Below are 22,844 nucleotides of genomic sequence, written 5' to 3'. Positions count from 1 at the left end.
GCTTCCAAGCCCTGCTCCCCAGTCCTCCTCCCTGCCCACCCTCAAGCTTAACCTCCCAACGGAGCCCCAGACAACAGCCAGCCTGACCCCCTCCCTAACACTGTGAACTCGAGCCACTTCACGGTCACGATGAACACCACCGTCATAACCGTGACAGCCGCTCATCACAGAGTTTTTATTGCTCTGCTCCAACTGCATGCGCCCCAGTCCGCACAAGCCTCGCCATAACCTCACGTTACAGACGAGGAAACTCAGGTAAAGGGAGACGAGCCCCTTGCCTAGGCCACCAAGCTAATACCTGGTGGAGCCCAGATTCAGAGCCGGGTGTGCGCACGGCACACCTGTCTGGGTCACCGGCACGGTACATTGCCCCCGTATTGTTTTTGACAGATGTTCTTCGATTACCTCTACCTGAGAATAACTTTAAAAAACTGTGGTAAAAAAATATATAAGATCAAAGGTGCCATTCTAACCATTTGAGTGCACAGTTCGGTGGCATTAATTATATTCACGGCGCTGTGCAACCGTCACCACGGTTTCTAAAACTTTTTCATCTACCCCCCCAAAAAAATGTACCAATTGAGCAATAACTTCCTGATTATCCCCTCCTGCCTCCACCCCTGGTGACCTGGAATCTACTTTCTGTCTCTATGAATTTGCCTGTTCTAGGTATTTCATATAAGTGGAATCGTATATTTGTCCTTTGTCTGCAAAGCCAGTTCACTTCAGGGGGAAGCCGGGCTCTTCAACTTTTCAGGCTCTCAGTTTCCCACCTGCCAAAAAGCCTGCGTGTCACGGGGATATTGTGGAGGTATGGATTCGGCATGGGGGCTGGGGACGTCATCGTGGGGAGGGCCAGTCCTGGGGAGGCTCAGTGTCCCTGGCAACTGAAGACGGAAGGGTCTTCTCCAGAGGGCCGCTGAAGCGGCATATTCGGGGAAAAGAAAGAGGAATCTCAGGGCACCTGGGTGGCTCCGTCGGTTAAGCATCTGCCATCGATTCAGGTCATGATCCTGGAGTCCTGGGATCGAGTCCCACATCGGGTTCCTTGCTCAGTGGGGAGCCTGCTTCTCCCTCTGCCCCTCCACCCTGCTTGTGCTTGCTCTCTCCCTCTCCCTCTGTCTCTCTCTGTGTCAAATAAATAAATAAAATCTTTAAAAAAAAAAAAGAAAAGAAAAAAAGAAAGAGGAATCTCTATCCAGCAGGGAAAGAGGAAAGAGAGGGGATCCCATTGCCTCTGGAGCATAGGCGCTGTGTCGTCCTAGGTGGTCAGGGGCAGGCCTTGGATGCAGTACAGTGGGCGCTGCACCCCCAAGGAGAAACAGGGTGGCCCAGCCAACAGGCAACATCCCTTGCTCCCATTCTGAGTCCACAGACGCTTCGGCAGTCTCCCCCTCTCTTCCCACTGTCTGTGCTTCCCTGTGGGTCCAGCCGGGCAACCTCCTTTCTACCCTGAGGCATTATGCGGGCAGCCTGTGTGTTCCATCCGCCAGTGCCCCAGCTCGGGTCCCCAGCTCCAGGAAGCCTTCCTGCCCAGCTCCATGGGGTCCTTCTCAGTCTAGGTCACGCTATCTACCACATGGTGGGGGTGGGGGGCGCTGGCTTTCAGGGCCCACTGCTCGACCACTCTGAGCCTCAGATCTTCATCTGTCATACAGAACTGAGAATACCCACTGGGTGGGATGGTCATGAAGATGGGAAGGAATCCGTGTCTGCGACTCACGAGCTGGGGCGCGTGGCAGAAGTGACGCAAAGACACCAGACACATCACGGCAGAGCTTTCCACTGCTCAGCTCACTCAACTACTTGGGCAAAATGAATTCCTTTTACATTAAGCATCAGAGAGGGTTCTGGAGAAGGACGGAAAGCTGGCATTGCTTTTAAAAGGCAGAACAGGCCACTTCCCGGGCATTTCTTGGTTTCTGAGAGCCCCGTCCATGATTCTCTTAGACCCATAAAGTGCACGGCCTACTTTGTTTAGAAGGTGCTTCTGGGACGGGCTGGTTAGGTCGTGGGAGGTCAGGGGCCTGGCACGTGGCAGGTCCTCGATAAAGGGTAGTGGGGGTGTTCCCCCGGGGTTGTCGCAGAGGAAGAGTTTAAAGCACGGCACGATGGTGAGGGAACCTGTCTGGTTGACGGAGCCTATGAGTGGTGTTGCCTCCTGAGCTCCCTTGAGGGAGGCAGAGTTCAGGGGTGGGAAGCACACGGGTCTGGAGTGCAGGAGACTTTGGTCTCTGCTCCACCGCCACAAGCTGGCTGTGCGTCCTTGGACGCGTCACTTCACGTCCTGAGCCTGGGTTAACTCACTTACCAAATGCAAACAAACGTCCTCACGAAGGCTTCCTTGCAGGGCTCTGTGCAGATGACGCGGGACCAAGCGGGTGGAAATGGAGCAGGGGCTGAAGAAGCCTCCAGATGCTCACTTACCTTCAGGGCTCCCCGTGGTGGCTCAGTGCAGCCGGGTGGGCGGGTAAAGCACTTTGTGAACAGCTGACCACAGCCTCCGCAGGAGCCCTGCTGCCCGCTTGGGAGCTGAAGACCAGGCGGCCGAGGCACTAAGTGACTTTCTAAGATCCGGGGCGAGAGGTGGGGGAGCTGGGCCCGGAGCCTCTGACTCTCAGCTGCTGCTCTCCCCGCCCACCACGCTCCTTCTCCCTCGTCAGTGTGGCCCAAAGATGAAAGGAGGGGCCTTGGTAGGCGCTGAGCTCCCAGCACCTCCAGCCCTCACTCAGAGGTTGGCAAGGATGGGAGCGTGAAACCCAAGCCCTGGGGATGCTCCAACCTACTGATCTCTGAAACACTGCTTCCAACTCCTCGGATTCTGGGATTCTAGCTGGCTATCAGATCGGGGGAGGCTGCCAAGGGCTCCGATTTTACAGTACTCGCTAGGTTTGCTTATGACACGGCGCTTGACTTTTCCGCAGAGCCTTGTCCAGCACTCGGCACCCACTAAGTGCTCGATAAATACTTGGTGATGGTTTTGCCGACGTGGCCCTGGAAGCTGCTGTCCACCTGGGACAAGCCCTTTGGGACCCAGCCAGTAAGGCCACCGACACTTACTGGGCACCTCCTGTATACTGAGCAAGGAGGTGCCTCAGCACGTTGTCCTTACTGGACAGCAGGGAAGCTATCGACGCTTTGTCCCCAGGCCCCAGCCCTCAACCCCGGGGAGCCTCTCCCTCCATCTTCAGGAGCATCCTCAGCTGAAAGCCCAGGGCTGAGCTCGGCCCTCATCCCTGCTCAGCCCTGCCTCTCCCTGGCCCGCTGAACCCCATGCCACCCCTCCAGCAGAGCTCTTTGGGGCTGCTCTCTGCATAATGGCCATCCGGGGGGAGCTGTGTGTCCGGTCCCTCCTTGGCCAGAGGCAAAGTCCAGACCCTTCCTCCACCCTCACGGGCCTCTCGCCCACTCCTGAATCTCCACTTTGAAAACTTCTCATGCACATGTGATCTCCAGGCCACAGCCACACACCCACCCTCGCTTCCCCTCCCTGTCCGGGCTGCCCCTCCCACAGGCCCCAGCCTACCCATTTCCTCTGCCCTTTTCACCCTTTGGCGCCAGAACCAGCTATTCTGAGCCTCTGGCCCAGCTCCTTCTCCCTGCCAGCTGCTCCCTTACTGGGGCCTCCATGTTTGCCTCTTTGGAGTTGACTGTTCCCCAGCCCTGCCAAAAAAAAAAAAAAAAGTACCCTGAAGGCATGTGGCACTAGGATATGGGGACAGCAAAGGCAGTGGGACTCAGCACAGACCTAGTGCTTGAGCTACCTCCTTGGAAATGTTAAATACAGACCACCACATTGCTAGGGTGTGTGTGTGTGTGTGTGTGTGCGCACGGGCACGCACACACCAATAGATTCTGGGTCCTTCTGAGAAGCTTTCCAGAGCAATCTTTCTCCCCCCTTGCCAGAAACAATGAAGTAGTAAGGATGAGCCCCAACAGGATTAATAGTGCTTTTCTGGTTGACCAGCTTCTTGCTTCTCTTCATACACCACAGCCCCTGGATTTCAAGGTTTCTCTGAGCAGATTCTAGGGCAATTACTGCAGATTTTATAAAATTACATGGAATGGTATGTTTGAAAAGATAATTTTCTGTACTCGGCTCTGTGAAAAGTTTCCCATAAAAGCAGCAACAGATAAAGGTGCCTGCCCCCATAAAACTGTTTCAGTAGGATCTTCGGATCCCTTTCAGAGTGTGGGGAAGGGAACGGGGAGGAGGACAGGGCTACCAAAAGGGAAAACAAGTCCCCGTGCCTTGATTTGGCTTTGGTGGCCAGGAAAACATACTCTGAGGGCACAGCCAATATTTGGTTCACTGAGCTTATCAGCCAAGCCTCGACCTGCAGGGAGCAAAGGGCAGAGCCCAGCACAAAACCTGGGGTGCTGTGTGAGGCATCCAGGATGAGGGCTGGGCAGGTCAACAGCTGTCCTGGGCCTCGGAGTCCAAGGCTCCTTGCAAAGAGGCCCTTGGGGAATGTTTGCTTGCTGTAAGACAACTTTCCTGGATGCCTGCACCAAAGCTTTCATATCCTGACGCTCTGGCAAATTTGTGTTTTTAATACATACACGGTCAACGTGCAGGTTTTCCTCAGCATGACACAAACCCCACAAGCCATAAAGGAAAACAAAAAGGGATGGATTTGATTAAACAAAAGTCAAAAACTTTTATGTCCTAAAGATAACCATAATCCAAGCTGAAAGTCAACAGACTGGGAGAAAGTACTTGTACTATACGTAATGGACCTATGGTCACACCTACAGTATAAAGAGTTCCTGGAAATCGATAAGGAAGAACATCGAGTCTAAATGCCCGCCAAAACTGCTCACACCGCTTGACCTCACTCATCATTTTTTTAAACATGAAAATACAGGTTAGGTGCATACGAAGAGAGAAGGGGGCAGACGCCTTAACGGAAGGGCCCGGCCAAAAAGAGCCAAAAATGTGAGATGTAGTCATCTGTCCCAGGAGACCTCGGGCAGAGCGAGATCCCTGTCTAGGGCAGGTTTCTAGATAATGTTTCAGTGGGAGTTGCATAAAGAATGGTATCGGTTGGCGTTGTGTCTTTTGTATCAAGCATTAAACATGGCTTTGTAGACCTTCCCCCTTCTCTGAGCAGTTCCAGAATGTCGATCGCACTGTTCTCCACCACCCTCTGTGCTCTGGAAGACTGGGAAGAGACGTGTTCGTGGGTCCGCTCTCCAGCTGTGCAATCTGAGAGCATGGAGGGGAAGTGGCCGAGCTCAGACCCTCAGCCGTCCTCGGTGAGTGTTACGACTGCTCCGGGGCACCTGCCCTGTCTCCTTGGGGGTCTGTGTGCCACGAGGGCTGCGGGCCAGATGGTTGGATGGGGGTGAGGAGGAGGAGGAACAAGCAAGCGTTAGAGAAGAGAAAGGTGAGGTGTAAGGAGGGAACACAGACTTTATAGTCAGGCGGTTTTGGGTTCGAATCTCACTTCTACCACCTCCTGGCTGTGTGCTGTTGAGCACGTCATGCCATCCCTTTGAGTGTCAGGCTCCTCTTCCAAAAAATGGGCACATGCTCCCCATCTCGCCGTCTCCTTGTTGTTACCTGTCCCACTCACCTGGACATATTTCAGAGACAGCCTTACCTGGCTGTTGCTTAACTGTTTCGGCTCCCCAGACTAAACCACGTGATTTCATGGGCTGGAGCTGTGTCTCTGGAGGGGGCAGGGACCCCGGAGGTCAGAGACTGCTGGACTAATGCCAGGGACCTGTCATGGTCACTTCTGAACTTACAGCCCCTGGCCCATTGCCTTGTACATGAAAGGCACCAAATAATGCCTGCAGGATGAATGAATGAAATTTATGGGAGAGAAACCAGGAGTCGGAAGGGTGAGGTGATATCCTAAGGGCCATACAACTCATTAATTACCTAGAGGGCTGTGAAGTCTTCTTTCTTTTTTATCATGGCCAAATGAACAGGACAACCTATAGCCAATTATATTGGCTCTTGAAGTCTCCTTTTTGCTGAGAAAGTCTCATTTTACACCTGTTTTCCCTTATAATAATGCCCATCTTCACTTTCAGAAATGTCCTATTGTGAGTGATAAATTGTCCATTCTCCCTGTTACGAGGGAGAGTGGAGGGAAGGACTCTGTGTTTCCCTGACCCCATCTCCTCCCCCACCCCTCATTTCTCTTAACTTGTCAGATATGCAATTAAAATGTCATTCCATTAGCTTTTCATTGAAAGCCCCATGTGAACTATGCTCGTCCTAAAGGCAGCCTTCCCCCAGCAACACCCGTGAGTGTCCAGGTCAGCGATCAAGGGTGTTCTCACCGCCTGCACATGCGCCAAGGGGGATCCTCACGGCTTAACTGCCCTCCACTGTTTCGCCAGCAAGGAGTGGTCCAAACGCACTGCCTTTGCCAGGTCTGTGCCGAAGCAGCACCCCCTCCCACTCTGGCTAACTAGCGTCTTGCCTTCCTATTGCTCAGGAATGATGGACGGGCACTCATTCACCACAGCTCCCAGGGGGCTGGCAGCCTCTCCAGAGAAGGCTAGGCAGGCTGAGAGGAGCACTGGGGTCCTGAGGTCCAACCACCTGGAGAAGTGTTGGATTGAGGGCAGGGGGAGAAGCATCTAGAACTAAGAGAAATGTGTGTGTCCCCCCCCCCCCCCCAGGGAGAGCATACCAAACCAGGGACAGCTCCAGAGATGAGCATTTTCAGATACGTTCAGGTTTGTGTGGCTTGGCTGTGGGACTGGGGGGATGGGGCCCGCACTCCTACTGGTCCTCAGACATTCAGAGATGGCCACGAGCAGGAGAAGACCCATTAACAGCTCAGCAAAGTAAGTGAGTCCTGGGAGGGCCTCCTAGACATCTGTGGAAAGCTCCAAGGCCTGGGTACCCAGGTGCCTGCCCCAGAGCCTTCCTAAGGTAACTTACCCTCCCTGGGTTCACCCCATCTTCTGTGCCCATCCTCTCCGCACAGACACGACAGATGACAGAAGTCACACTTTTGTGTGGCCACAGGGGCTTTGTTGTGGTCGCCCCTCCCCCAGCTTTCCCACTGGAAGATGGCCCACTGCCCATCGGGGCAGGAACCCTTCACTTCCTGACTCCACAATGGGTGTACCCTGGGCTCTGCACACAACCCATGCTTAACTGGCACTTGTCAACCACCCGGCTGGGAGTGGGGCATTAGAACCTGGGGTTGGCAGGTCCAACCCTGCTGGGCCTGGGCCTAGAAGTTCCCTTGTCAGCTGCTGAAGGCAGCTTCGAGTCTCCCTTGCTCTCCCCCAGCCCTGCCTGGGCTTGTGGACTCCTGGCCTAAGTGCTCCCAGGCCTGGCTCTTAAAGCAGGGCAAAGCAGTCTCCCGGCCCCTTCCCTAGGCTGGCCGACATCTAGTTTCCCCACAGGAGGGACTCAGGCCTGCTTTGCCATCTCAGCACCTTCAGGAGAGCAATGGGTATGACACGGTAAGAGCTCTTTGAGATCAGGAAGCTAGCCCTGTTCCTTTTGAATTCCCCTTCCCTCTCTGCCCTCAATTCGCCCACCTAAGCCAGGGCCTCTATTCTACTCAGTGTGGAATATTCTGGAAATTATCCAGCACTAAATTCTGGGAGCTGATCTCAGTAGCTGTATAGTTGGAAAGATCTGGAAAACCCACAGTCTCCATGACAGGAAAGACTGCTAGCACCTTGAGGGCAGGGATGCTCCCCCCATCAGCCCGGCACCAGCCCCAGCGCGGCTCGGACAGCGCTGGCACCCAACGTCGGCATGCGGAACTGCGCTCAGGCCTCAGCTCCCCGAACCTCTAGCCGCCCTGCAGTCTGGCACAGAGAAGGCGCACAGTGTCTGTGAGGGACGGGACATGGGCGTACTGGGCAGCAGGGTCTGGGCTGGGCACATGGCCTACTTCATTGGGGCAATGGCCTGGCAAGGCAGATACGATTATTCCATTTAATAGATGAGAAAATAGATGAGGCCCAGAGAGGTGAAGGGGCTTCCCCAAGGACACTCTCAAGGGTCTGGCCAGAGTTCAAGCTTACTTCCTGTTTCTGAACACTGGTCTTTCCGTGTGCATTTGAGCCGCTCGACACTGATGGAGCATTTATCGTTGGCGACGCAGTGGCTCAGCATTTGGGGGGATTCGGAGCTGAAGGAGAAGCAGCTCCAGCTCGCAGGTCATTCACACTGCAAGGGGCAGATGGTCTCGTTCCCAGCCTCCTGTGATGAAGGACCCACATGGCAAGGCCTGTCCAAGAAGCTGAGACCTACTTGTGCAGGCTGTGGGGGTGGGGGGCATGGAGAGGGGGTTCATTCTGATGAACTGAGAAAGGTACCTGGGAAGGGGTGGCACTGGCTTGGACTGCAAAGGCCAAACGGGCTTGGAGTGATGGGCAGAGGCTGAAGAAGCTTTGAGGAAGCTTCTGGCGGGAAGATGGGTCTCAGGTGGGGGCTTCTGGCACCTGTTAAACATCACGACGTACGTCCTCACGGCAGCCGCTTGTGCAAGCCTGGCAGAGTAGGCCACGGCGGAGGAAGGGCTGGCAGCTCTCTGGGGGCCTTGCAGATCTGTCCGCCAGAGGAGGGAGCAGAGAGCCGGCATCTGCGTGCCCTCCCTCCTAAGTGTGGTCTGGGAGATTGAGCCAACCTCCTGGCCTCAATCATCAGGAGCCCGGGGGAGAGGCAGATAAGCGAGCTCTGAAGGACAAGTTCCAGCCACCGGGCCACAGACTTATTATTTTTCCCACACACTTGATTGGCCTGCCACACGGGGCCGTGGGGAATGGCCCTGCTGGGCCCGCCGCTGAGGTTGGGAGTGGAGGGAAATGACAGGTCTGGGGTCCTTTGGCGGCCCCTCCCTCAGGCACGAGGCTGGGGGCTGGAGAGGGCAGTGGGGCTTGCTGCTCTCCCCCCTTTCTGCCTGCTGCCTCCTCCTGGTTTGGGCCCTTTCTCCCTTCCAGGTCAGCATGGTTCAAGAGGAAGCACTTGGCTCAGGAAGCTGTTGGGAAGGTTCTGTCAGAGGCCCACAGGCCCATGTTTTTCTAGGGCTGGGGCGTGCGGACAGAGCGCTGGGTGGGAGTGAGAGCCCACGTCTCTCTTGGGAGGACTCACGGCACAAACATTCACTTCCTGTAAGCCATTAACACTCTGTGAGACCCTCCCTGGGCCTCGGTTTCCATTTCTATAAAATGGACGCCTTGGAGCTGCGTCTGTCAAGTCCTTGAACAAGGCCATCTTCCTCTTCAACCAGGTGAGTGCACAGATGGTTTACTTCAAGTTTTGTTTGCTGGAATTCCTACTCTTACATTGTGATTTGAACAGTCCCATTGTGTCAAGGGCACTAGACTTGAGACCTGATTAAGAGAATCAGTACAACCCCCTCCCCCCCCCCCGGAAGTACAGGAAACTAATGTTTGCTGAGCTCCCACTCCATGCCAGGTCCTCTGCCCACAGAAAATATTCACACTAATGATCTTACTTAATCCTGACATCAGCTCTGGGAAGAGATGGTTATCATCCCCATTTTCCCCAATTTCACAGAATTTCTTAAATTTCTTCAAGTCCTGAGGTAGTTTCCCACCACCTCCAGGATGCAATCTCGCCCTTTCTTCCCAACACCTCACCACTCCCAAGAGAGAGACAACTCAGCCAGGGCAGCGAGCACCCCATTCATTTTACTTCCTCAAGCCCGGTTCAGGTCCTGCTTTGCCCCAGAGAAGAGCCAAGACCTGGCGGAGGCCAGGGAGGTGCCCGAGGGGCACAATTTAGGAGGTTCTCACTCCCAGGTGCCAGCGAGGGCTGTACTGGCTGGGCCCTGAGGGTGAGGCCTCCTTCAACTTTGCCCCACAGGCAGCCCTTGACTCATCCTAATCCCAGCCCTGCCCCTACATCCCTCCTCCAGCCCCAAGGACTGGCCTCTCCTTTGAAGTTCCCAGAGTCCTCTCTGGTGGGGCCAGATACGATTTCTTGCCTGAGCCTCTGTGGCTGCAGGGTGGAGACCATTTTCCCCTGTCAGTCCTGAAACCAACTGGGTGCAGGGCTTTCACACGGCAGACCTTCCAGCATGCCCGCCTCTGCCCTCCTCTGCCCTCCTCTGCATCTGCTTGCAGTCCCAATTCACCTCTTAGCTTCTATATAAAAATGATCATTTTTCTTTTCCGTGAAATAGTAAGTAGTCATTAAAAATTGTGTTCCCATGTGGGTGAATTCTTCTATAACTTCGATGTAAAACAGGCTTTCTAACTATGACTGAAAATCCAGAGGCAATCAAAGAAAAGATTGATGAATTGACCATATAAAAGTAAAAATAATTTCTATGGCAAACGCCGTAAGTAATTTCAAAGTTAAATAATGAACTGGGAGAAAATATTTGCCACCTATATCATAGATAAAGAAATAATATCACTAGGGCGCCTGGGTGGCTCAGTCAGTTAAACGTCTACCTTTGGCTCAGGTCAATGATCTCAGGATCCTGGGATCAACCCCTGCATCGAGCTCCCGGCTCAGTGAGGAGTCTACTTCTCCCTCTCCCTCTGCTCCTCCCCACCCCTTGTGCTCTCTCTCTCTGTCTCTCTGTCTCAAATAAATAAATTTATTTTTTAAAAAGAAATAATATCACTAGTGTGTCTGTGTCTGTGTATAGTCGTAAAAATCAAGAGACAACGAGCCAAAAACCCAACAGAAAAATGGGCAAATGAACAAAAGTATTAGCAATTCACAAAAGGAATATAAAAGTTATCCTTAAGCATATGAAAAAATGTTCAACTTCACTCATAAGAGAAATGCAACTCCAAACTGCCTACACTAAGGTACCATTTCATACTCAGGAGATCGGCAAAAATTCCCAAATTTGATATCCCCTTCTGTCGGCAAGGCTGTGAGGAAATCGGTTGGAAAGCAAACCAGTACAACCCCACGGAGAGTTTTCTGGAAACAACTACCAAAACTACTACGTACATCTTTACTCTTGAACCCAGGAATCTCACTCCTAGACATTTACCCTGAGGATATACTCCCAAGTATCTGAAACCCATATGCATGAGCCCTGCAGCAATATTTGGAATTGTAAGCTATAGGACACCACCTTGACGGCCACCCGGAGGACAGTGGGGGCACGAGCGGTGGCGTGTGGAGTACTGTGTAGCTATAAAAAAGAATGTGGAAGGACCTCTATGAACTGGTATGGAGTATCTTCCAGGAGATAATATTGAACACATAAAGAAAGCAAAGTATAAAAAAAGCATAGATGATATATCTTTTGTGTAAAAAAGGAAAATTAAAAAACATATATAAAAATGTGCTTGTCTTTACAAAAAGCAATAGAAATGAAAGCACAGAAGAACGAAGCTGGTTCCCTGCAGGGGGGCGTGGGGTGCAGGACTGCAGGAGAGAGTGACACATCTCTTAGTCTACCTTTTTGTGTAGTTCTGACTTGTGAAAGTGTGTTAACATTCTACCTATTTAAAAAAATTTAAACCAGTAAGAATGGGAAGGGGGAAAAAAAAATCCCTAAACCTGAAAACAAATTGGAAAAAATAAACCTACCTGTATTTCAAATAAATCCTCTGACCACACTGAAGGGCAAGGAAAGAAAGAAAGGACTCCTCCAAGCTATTTATGAACACAGCAGGGAGGGAGGGGAAAGGGAAGATTTGTCGATTGTGGTGGTGAAGCCATCCTGACGCGACTTTTGATGTTACAGAGGATTAAGCAAACAATTGAATGTGTTGACAGCTTTGAGGTTTTCGCTGTGGAAGGAGGTCATACAAATATGGAATGGGGGGAGACAAGAAGCAGCCCTGCAGGGGTGGAGTGGAACGGGAGGTATTAGCGAGGACTGTGATTTGTAGCATATGAATACATACGTGTATACACATGCATATGTACGAAGGATATGTGTATGCATGTGTACATACATGCACGTAGTTCCTAGCTCCGTCCCCTGAAAGGGCTAAGAAGCAAAGACACTCAGCGGCAGTGGGCACACCCAGAGCCCAGATTTTGGCCTCTAACACCACTCCCCACTAAAAGGAAGCAGGCATTTCAGAGAAACGACTGGTTGCACGGCTCATTCGGGGCAGGTACAGGAGGAGCCTGGAACCTCTTGTTATCTCAGAAAGTAAGAAAGTGCTCCGAAATAGGGATGGTGGCGCTTCCAAATATCATGGGAGTCAGCTTGTAGAGGCTCCCAGCGGGCAAGTCTGGGGCAGTTTATGCACCAAAATAATTGAGCATGGGGAGAAATAATAAACTATTGGAAAAACAGGAACTCATCAGTCCACGTGGATAATAGAGAAATAAACACCCTTTTACTGCTTATAATGGTAAATGCGTATTGCCTAAATAGATCATGCTACCACAGAACACCGAGGGCCGACTGGTAAATACAGAGGTACCGTGCGAGCTGGACAAGCATCATTTTGCCACCATCATGTTAAGGATTGGATCAGGCAAGAGACATCAGTGGATGCCACCCTTCGGGGAACCTGACGGGGATCAGGGTATTTGCCTGGTTTTAAAGGGTCTCTCTGTAGACTGCTTACTAGTTTCAAGGGAGAACAAAGACAATTATCATGTAGTGGAGAAATAGGTAATACTTAGGCCTGGAGATTAATATTAACGTCACCAGTGAGGACCAGTGAGGACCAGGAGTGCCTGCCGATGTGATGGCGTTAAGAAGAACACGAGATTGCCTATGTAGGATTCTGGCCAAGACCGCATAACCCGGATCTCACCCCAAGGAAACATCGGACAAACCCCAAAGGGGGAACATTTTATTGAAAATAAGAAGGGGGCATTGTATGCTTCAGAAATGTCAAAGTCATAAAAGACAAAGAAAGGCGGTGAAAATGTTCCAGATTAAAGAAGGCCAACTAAATGCAACCCCCGCCCCTAGCCGGGATCCGCTACTAGAGGGCGATGTGCTCTCTAAAGAACATCAGGAGGCCGACGGACAAAACTGGAATACAAATGGTAGACTGGTAAATTAGATCCACGTGGGCCTTCATGTTACGTTTACTGATCAACCATGCTATGATTATGTCATAGAATTTGCTTATCCCGGCGCACAGGCAAATTTGCCTGCCTATACTGGAATATTTAGGGGTAACCTACCCTCCAATGGTTCAGACAACGAGTGTGTGTGTATGTGTGTGTGTGTGTGTGTGTGTGTGCACGCATGCATGTGTGTGCATGATAGGAAGAAAGCATACATGATAAAGGCAGTGGGATAAAAGTTTAACAACAGATGCGTCTAGGATATAAGGCTATAAAAGCCATCTTTGTGTATTATTTTTATTTTTGTTGTTTTTCTGCAATTTGGAATTATTTCCAAATAAAACAATTTCAAATGTATGTTCCAACTTTTGGATGACAATCCCTTCTCTGCAGGTGCAGACTCGCCTGGGCCAGGGGACCGCTGGCAGGCAGCCAGGCCAGGAGGCAGTTGTGAAATCAAGCCATCTGGGAAATGTGGCCTTGAGCAAGTGACTTTCCTCTCTGTCTCTGTTCCTCCTGTGTGGGGCGACACCCAGCTCGTGGACTGTTGGACAACTAAAACACATTGCACTGGCAAGTGCGTAGCTCTGGGGCCGATCAGGGAGCTATAGCTTCACTTGTCTCGTTTTTCATCAGCAGGAACCCCTGCAGGGTGCAGGGCTGGGAGCTGCCTGCCGGTCCAAGAGCCATGGGTGGGTCCAGCAGGACCGTGAACCCAGGACAAGCAAATGGTGTAGGGCTAGCCCCAGGCTACCCTGGCAAACTGCTCTGTAGGCAGATGGCCCCCTGTCCTGCCTTGGCCTTGGGAACTTGGTGCCCTGGTGCTCTTGGCCTTGACACACGCTTTCCCTTGCCTACCCTCGGGCTTGTACCCTCCCTTTGAGGCCCACCCCTAGATACTCCCCGACACCTTGCTAGGGCTGCCCCAGTCCCCACCTTCAGCTCCTTCTCCTGGGGTGGGATCGGATGTGGCATTTCAGAATGGCCCATCTGTCCTCTTCCAGGGGAACTCCTTGTACTAGTGTTGTTCTGGTTAAACGAACAGTGACCCCTGAAGAACAGGCTGGGGAGGAGGCATATTTCTTTGGGCGGGACTTTCTTGGAGACCCTAAAATTGGCCTTCAGTCCAGGCCTGTCCCGACGAGGATGCTGGGCCTCCCTCCCCGCCCCGGTCTGTCACTTGGAGAAGAGTCACTGTGCCCACTGTCCCCATTTGCCCCTCCAGGCCCACTCTCCTCCCTGTCCGCTCAGCTCTGTGCCCTGGAGACTGACCCCTATGGACCACCACGGCTCTGGGTTCCTCCCCCTCTGCTCTCCTCCCTGTTGGAAGCCAGTGGGGCCTCAGGGGAGGACGGAGGGAGGGAGGTCAGGTGTTGAATGCTTTGTCTCCCTGTCCTCAGGGGTAGGCCTCAGGGCACAGCCCAGGTAGGATGGCCCCCTCCATCGCACCCTCAGTGTCTGTTTCCAGCATCCGTCCTCTCCTTGCCCCTTCATCCCCAGGGCAGGGGCTATGCCCCAGTGTTGGGGGTGTTGCCCAGGGTCCGCTGGGTTCCCTATCCTGCTCTGGCCTTTGGACTCAATTCTCTTCAAACCACCACTTTGGGGGTGCCACCTGCTTCCTGCTGGGCCCTGCCTCAGGGAGGCAGTGCCTTCTCCATCCATCCGTCTGTCCGTCTGTCCATGTGTTTGGTGCTTGTCCACCGGCGATGCCCCATATTACCAAGCTCAGTGAGGGGACCCACCTCAAAGCCATTCACGCCGCAGAACAATGCCAGAGCTGCCACCTGAGCCCCCTCCCGAGGCTCACTGCTTCCTGCTCCGACTTTATTTCATCTTGCCCTAAGTTACTGTTCCCCGAGAAGCATTACAAGAAGAGAACTAAAAGAGCGAAAGTTGGTGGAGGAATGCCTTTTTTCCCTGGTTAAACCTTTTGTTACCAACTCTTTAGGAATCCGATTCAACTAGAGGAGCACGTGGCAGATCACGTTCTTCAAAATTAGCTCCGAGAGACACTCGGGGCTCTTTATCATTCATTCTATGAAAATCAAAATATTAGCTAATGCCTCTGTCGTCCTCAGAGCGGGTCTGGCAGCTTATCTGATGTATTGTCCTACTTGAAAGGGAAGAAGAAGGCCTTTCCTGCAGAGGCCTCCCTCAAGCCCTTCTGCCTCCCGCTCACACAGGGACGGAGAACCCCTGACACGCTGCGCCCGAGACCCCTGCAGGCCCGAGCCCCAGCAGAGGTGTGCCAGGGCCAGGCGGCCTCTTCCTCGGCCCCACCCTGTGCTGGAACCCCCCCCCCCCCCCCCCCCGCTCCCTAGAGCCCAGGGCCTGCACAGGGTTGGAGCGGGAAGGCCCCTCCTGGTCCCGGGAGCGCGGTTTCCCATATCCAGAGCCAGAATGGGTTTGGAAGGGGGTGAAGGGGGTGATGACTCAGGGGCCCCAAGGCTTAGAAATCAAAACTGCTGTGTATGTCTTCTTGGATCCCCACTGCTGCCTTCATTTCTGAAAGGAATACCACAATGCAAACACATTTCATTTCTTTAGAAGGAACACAGAAATCTGGCTTTCAGTACTCTGGGCTCTTCAGTCACCCAGAGGTATCGTGGGAGCCTTTTTAATCAGGCCCCTGGGAAGACAGTGAGGTTCTTAGCTAGGGATGTTGGGGGGGGGGGCGAGTTCATGGGCCTTGAGAACCGTGGGTGGGACCAGAGCCCCCAGCAGTTGGCTAAGTGGCTTCTGTTCTTGGTGGCCCTGACTGCAAAGTAGACCAACTATGTCCCTTGGGGGGGGAGGGAGGACTTCCAGCTAGCTGGGAGCGAGAGAGAATACACAGAGCCCAGTGTGGGGACTGCAGCCGGTCAGAGGAGGCAGAATTTCCCAGAGGCTGAGTAGACCAAGGAGGGCTTCCTGGAAGAGGTGGTACTTGACAGATGGCTAAGCACTGGAAAGGAGAGAGAAGAGGGAAGAGCAAGGAGGAATGTGAGTAGGCTGGGTGGGAGGGAGGCATGCAGGAAATGGTCAGAGGTAAGGCTGGAAGGACCTTGACCGCAAATGAAGGTATTTCTTCTTTCTTTCATTTCCTTGAGCAATCCTAAATTCGCTATTAATCTCCCAAGACCTATCTTGTTGATAAATGTTGATTTCCTCTGCACACCTGTTCATATTTCTGATGGAAATGTATTATATAATCACTCCATTTGGCTGGTGATTACCATGGTAATCAGGCACGCTCAGTGACAGGCCAGCACTCCTCTTGAAAACAAGATTCTGAAGATAGGGGCTTTCATTTCATTTATGTTGTGCCTGGGGAATGAGGGGAATGAAGCAGGCATGGGGCAGGTGTATGGGGGGTGGGTTCCTTCTCTGGGGAAGTCTTGGCCCACAGCGCAGCCCCAAGGGCCCAGGAGGGCTCTGCAGGAAGTCAGGGGGAGGGCTAGACAGGGGGCAGTTCAATGGGGCAAATCCTGCCTCCCTTGGGGCTGTGCAGTGTGCACACCTCTGGGGACAGCTTTGCGGGATCCCAGTAGAAGAGAGGATCAGAGCTACTGGGGGCCGAAGAGCAGGACCCTTGGCTAGAATATCGTTCAACCTCCCACCTCCATCTCAGGAACCACCTCTGTACCTTTTGGAACATCACAAAGATGTTTCTCCCCATCGCAGGATTATAGTTTAAGGTCTGACGAAAGCCCCCACGTGTTTGAACTGTGTTATTTAATCCCGATGCTCTATTTTAAGTTCTCAAGAGCTCCAACCAGACAGCGTGGCTTCAAATCCCAGCTCCACTCCTTTACTGGCTGTGTGACCTTGGGCAAGTTACTTAACCTCTCTTTTCCTTCTCACTGGCCAAAAACAGATAATGCGACTTTCTATCGCACAGGATTGTTGCGAGGATTAAGTGAGTTGATGCGTGTAAAAGGGTTAGCACATGCTTGCCACAGAGTAAGCCCTTAAAAATGCCTGGGACGCAGCAGCACCGCCCTTCTCAGTGGGTGGGGGACAGGGAGGATTGGAGGTACTGCCAGTATCCTGGACTTTGTACAAACATTGCCTCACCTCCTTCTCCCGACACCCCCCCATAACCCTCTCTGAACGATGAGCAGACGGCGGCCCCCGAACCCAGACCCCCTGTCTCGCTGCCCACAGCATTTTCAATTTCCTTCCCAAAGGCATTGGGAGGTGGCCTCTGGCTATCCACCCCAAACTAGGACCCGGCCCTCCTTCTCAAGCACAGTCACCCCCATACTCTGGCTGCAGTCCTGGGAAACTCAGGCCTAGTGGGCACCAGGTTCCAGAACACTCACATCCTAGGAGTAGATAAACATCTACAGTGTTTGGCCACGCCCACAATTGCCCATATATGTTAGATGTTGTCTAATTAAAAACCACTACCGCGAGAATAGCAGTAGTTGCATTTCTTGCTCGTGCTGTTCCAGGCTCCACACTACCTGCTCACTTTAATAGAGAAACTTATGTCATTAATGGAATTATTGTACACTGCACCAGACATTGTATGATCCGAATCAGGCCGAGAGCTGCGGGCTCTGCCTTGCAGAACCCGCCCACCAGAGGCAGCTGACAGGCCATTATTCCGTGTCCTGCAAACTCTGTGCAGTGATAAGGAAACCCCACCAATTTGATGCTTTATCTGGTTGCAGGTTGAGGAAAGATATTATTTCAATCAAGATAATGATTCCATTTCTTGGACGGAAATGAGATTTTTTTTTTTCGTTGCCTCATGAGGGGAGGGGGCACCAAAATCTGTCTCAGGTCTGAAACAGGTCAGGCACAAGTTAGAGGATTTTTCCGGCAACCTCAGAGAGAGTGTAAACATGAAGGAGAACTGAAAGGAGGGAGTTCGCTTGCAAGAACACACACACACACACACACACACACGCACACACACGCCGGGCCTATGAGATTACAAAGTCAGCTCTATTTGGCCATTTATAGGCATTAGACAGCACCCGTGAAACCAAAATTTGGAAGATAAGCTCACACAGTGTGAGCACGATGGCGTGGATTTCAAATAAGGTAAACAGCCTAGCAAGGCAATAATGAGAATGAAGCTCTGGACACCAGACGCTCAGCTACGACAGGACCTGAGTAGTCAACCTGCCCAGCACCGCGGGTAGATTTCCTATGTAACTCTGTAGACACCTGTCCCAGCTACTCTTTCACCTCCTAGGACAGGGAGCTCCCCGACCAAGGGGACTCCATCGCTGAACAGCTCCTACATTGAGAAAGCACTCCGAATCACAGTAGTGACTCCATAAAAGGAAAACCACGGTGAAAATTCACCAGGTGCTGATGCTGTGACGAAAGCTCACAAGATGCATCTCCACGCACATGGGCAACAAGACACATGAAGTCATCAAACAATATGCAAATGACATTAGGCAACGAATGCAGTGAGACTGGAATAATTGGAACTAAGTAGTGAACTTAGTAAAATTCCACATTATTTTAAATATTTGAGAATTTCAAGGGCTGTCATACAGCATCTCAAACTCTTTATAGGTGATTTGCCGTAATGAGGAAGTAGTACTGATTTGCAATTCTGACACCGATTGTATATACAGTAACTTCAAAAAGTTGGGAAATGTCCGTCAAGTTTGTATGCACTCGGAACATTCCGCTGAGAGCCGGCTGGTGGGTTGCCGTCTCTCTCCAAAGAAAAGGCACATTTTAGCACGACTCCTCCAGAAGGATGAGCCCCAACTGCTGACTCTTGAGTTTTGTCTTGTGTGTGTTTTTTTTGTCTTACTGTACTGTGTCCGACTTAGCAAAACTCTGAAATCTACACCACACCATTGTTGGTGTGCATAGACCATCCCCGGGAAGGAACCCTAAACCCTGGTAATATTGGTGGTCACCAGGAGAGGAGTCAGGCTACTTGGGGACAGACGTGGGAAGGCGACGTTTCACAGTATACCTTTTGGTACCTTTGAACTCAGAGTCATGGGACTGTATGACCTACTAGGAATAAAATGACAGGTCAAAAAACACGTACTTGCTTCAGTGAAAACAGACTTTGATACGCATGATGTCTATTTTAATACCTATACTCTTAAGATGCAAACTTACTACAATGAACATTACTGCCACGTCAGGTGAAAACCGCTTCTGGCTGTCTTCACAATAGTGACGTTCACAGGCTCGGGAGTAGATGCAACTGAGGCCCCACTCGGATCCCCTTTTCTGGCTGGGACACCTCCTCCCTAGCTGCTTGCACCCGTGATGTTCTCCAGACCCTTGCTCTTGGTCAAGGGCATGCCTTGGAGGTTACACCAGCAGCAGCATTCTGGGAATAGGCGGTGGTGAATGTGGGGTTACTCGAGGCCTGCCCCTTGCTGCCAGGTTGCGGACATCGGTGCTTTGCAATTCACATGGATCAAGCCAAGGAAAGACACAGGCCCTCCACATCCTCCTCTCTCCCTGACAAGTATTCCCTAAGAGCACTCCCTGGATACATCACATGTACCTGAATCCTTGCCTCAAGCTCTGCTTCCAGGGAACCCAACCTAAATCAGCCAAGCAACAGCTCCAAATGGAGCCCTTTTGTATCTTTCCAGAGGTGGTAGAAATATACATGAGCCTTCCTCTTCGAGGGCAGAACCATAGCCCCCTTCCTGCCTGGCCCAAGCTCACCAGTCAACACAATGCAAGAAAGCCAGCACAGCAAAATGCTGTCCCGCCGGATCAGAGCGCTCCCACCACCAGACCCCTGTGGGACCACACGAATACTCTTCTTCTCCAGGATGAGTGAGCAGGAGGCAGGGGCAGACTCAGCAAGCCTGTCCCACAATCCAATATCCAGTCACGTGCAGCAGAGAGTCAGCACGAACGTCAGCTCTATCCCTTATTGGCCAGCGAACTCGAGAGAAATGCTTATTCCCAGGCTTGGCTTCCTTACCTGCAAAACGGCAGTAGCTACAGAGCCTCTGTGAAACTCGTACGAGATGACACTGTCAGACGTGCTGCAAGCTGGTAATGCCACATAAATACTGTTTGTGATTCTTGAGACGCAGGACATGCTAGCTTCCCCTGCTTGCTTGGAAGAAATAATTAACCTTCGTTGAATAAATCAATCTCAGTGGCCCCTCATTTTGGGCATCGTACCTCGTACCATCGTACCTCGAGCTCCGTATGTGAGAAGCAGCTCCAGAGAAAAGCAAGCGGACATTGGGAGCACTGTCCTGGTGACTGTCCACCTAGAGCTCAGGGGGCCTCCTCATTGATCTCATGGGCCTCCAATGGCCCTCAGCTGCAGCTGTCTGGAGAGGGCCATCCCTTTCTCTCTTTCTGAGATCTAGGGAGGATCCCCAATGTGAACTTCCTATAATGTATCCAGAGCCTGTACTGACCTCAAATACAACCTCAAATTTGGTGAAAAATCCATGTAGCCACTTTCACATGAGTCACAGATGAACTGGTAGAAACTCACTTTTATTTACACAAATGAGGGAAACCTTATTCCGTCCTGATCCTTTGCACACTGACTGTTCATGAGGCCACTTCCAGCCCTTCACTACCTGGTCCAGCCCAACGTTACCAGCATTTTCTTCCCTCCCTTTCAGACCCATGTCTGCGACATCCTCCACATAGGCCTTGGGGTATTCCCATCCTGGCACCTGTTGCTTCTGCCCTGGAATGGCTTCCCTCCTCCATCAGCCTCTTCCAGTTCAAGTCCCTCTGTCCCCAGGAAGTATGCCCTAACCACTCCTGTCGTCAGCCCTTCTGGCTGTGGTGTGTGCAACAGAGTGGCCCGTACGCTCATTCTTAAAGGTCTTTAATAACCTCATCTCCAGGTTTTTTCTCCTCCCACATTGGATTGAAAGCGCCTCCGTGATAGAGCCTAGGCCACTGTTCCTCTTGTTATGTCTCAGGGCCTGCAGACAGCACCAGGCACCTGGCGATTAATAATATTCTTAGCTGGAGTAGTGGATTGGGTTGTATGATTGCTCTTAGTTGAACACACTGTTAAATGGTCTGTATGAGAATTTACGGTTCTAAATAGGGCCAACCTATTTAGCAAACTCAGAGTGTCCAAACTAGGTATGGCTCCAGGACCAAAAAATGCACATCCTCCTTTATCCTCCAGGAGTCCTGCTCTCCCCCAAACACCAACCAACCACAAGGGAGCGATTGTCTTTCCAGAGCCAGAAGGAGGGCAGAGACTGGGTTCCAACCCTCCACCTTCCACTCCAAGGAAGCCTCGCATTCCTGGGTCCAGCCCCACCCAGCCGGACACACCTTCCAGAACCAAAAGCCGATTCCATCAAGGTCAAGCTCCCTTCCCCAGACAGGGAAACCCGCCCACTCCCAGGAACAGTGTCAAACCACAGACCTAAAACAGCAAAATTCATACTCACAAGCAGTGACGCCTTCCTCTTAAATTTCAGGCCAGCAGTCTCCCTGCAAACCTGCTCATTTCCTGCAAAGAGAAGAAAGGGATGGAGAAGCATATTAGCATCTGCTCTGGTATCCTTTGGCAGTTTTCTGGCTGACCTCGGGCTTCTGCACCGTCTCTCCTCCTCACTCCCCACCGCACTCTCCCCTCCCAGGAACATCGTGTACTAGCTGGGTGGGCGCCCCTGGCTCCCCACACGCCTCCCTCCCCCTCTGAGGCGCCATGCCAGTCTCAGATTGACCACTGCCTCCAATTCCCTGAAGGCGCTGGGCTTCTTCCCACTCCGGAGTGAGGCCTCCTCTTCTGTAGCATGGGGTTGCCTAGCAACCCCGCGCGCCGGCTCGGAAGGCCCTCCTAAATTGGACCTCACAGCACAGGGCATCTCCTTGTACAGCTGCCTGAATCTTAACAATCTGGCTCTGAATAATAACACAATGGTAATTGCATGCATGGGCCCCCAACTACATTTAAATAATGTTCAAGAGCTGACACACACCCACAAAGGCCAGAAAATGCATTGCGGAGGTTGACTGGAAGGCCAGGCGGGACGTTCGGTGCGGGAGGGAGATGACACCAAAGACTTGAGTTAATGACAATGCCAACCTGAACTGTGAATTCCCCTGCCTTTCTGCCTGACTGTGTCACCACTTTAATGCGCTTTAAGTGAGTTTGGGATCTGTAGAGGCAATTAATGCCCAGAGGTAGTGATGCTTCAAGACAGGATGCCCTTTAGCTCTCCAGCAGCGCACGCGGGTTTTTGGAGGGAGCAGGGGAAGGGAGGAGAGAGGACAAGAAGGGAGAACGAGGCACCAGTGATATCCCTTGGCTTTTACAGTTGTGGCTAAAGACATTTTAGAAGGTGCGAGAAAGAATGCACCAAGCGAGAGCACAAAGCTCTTGCTACCTCAGCGAGGGACCCATTCAGCACGACTGATGCGTTTCAGGATAAGAAGTGAAGGCAAAGAGGCTCGAAGCCGGCTAACACGCAGACCGAAGCCGCTCGGCGTGCCGTGCGGACGGCCGTGCGCGCCAGAGTCCAGCCTTCGGTCTGGGTCCCTGGCAGAGTGTAATCCAGGGCTCTGCTCAGGGCACCAGCCTTAGCACAGGGGAGACGGCAGGCTGGCGAGCCGCTCTCTGCGGAGTGACAGCAGCGAGAGCCCGGAGGTCAGCCCTGATCGTTCGAAAGCCCGAAGCACTTTTTCGTTTTTAAAAAGGCTCAAAATCCTCCTGCAGGGACTTAACCAGATATTTGCACAGCCATGATCACAGTACCATGATTACAGTACCATGATTCACAAGAGGCAAGAGACAGAAGCGACCCAAGGGTCAGCTGGCAGACAAATGGATGAGCAAAATGGGGTCTACGCATACGGTGGAATATTACTCGGCTGTACAAAGGAAGATTCTGGTACATGCTACAGCAGGGATGAACCTTGAGGGCATTATGCTGAATGAAATAAGCCA

The 22,844-nt window shown here is 52.1% G+C and overlaps 1 protein-coding gene across 1 annotated transcript in view; it reads right to left on the bottom strand.

Moving 5' to 3' along the window:
- The window catches only part of ZBTB7C (zinc finger and BTB domain containing 7C), a 342,004-nt gene that overhangs the window by 129,576 nt on the left and 189,584 nt on the right, over nt 1–22,844 (bottom strand). Inside the window, exon 3 of the mRNA XM_026496274.4 lies at nt 21,343–21,404. The gene's annotated coding sequence lies outside the window, so the exon portion shown is untranslated. The remainder of the gene's footprint in view (nt 1–21,342; nt 21,405–22,844) is intronic.

The sequence above is a fragment of the Ursus arctos genome, unplaced genomic scaffold, assembly GCF_023065955.2.
Source record: "Ursus arctos isolate Adak ecotype North America unplaced genomic scaffold, UrsArc2.0 scaffold_17, whole genome shotgun sequence".
Classification (NCBI taxonomy): Eukaryota; Metazoa; Chordata; class Mammalia; order Carnivora; family Ursidae; genus Ursus; species Ursus arctos.
This window is presented reverse-complemented; position numbering and strand designations above follow the sequence as displayed.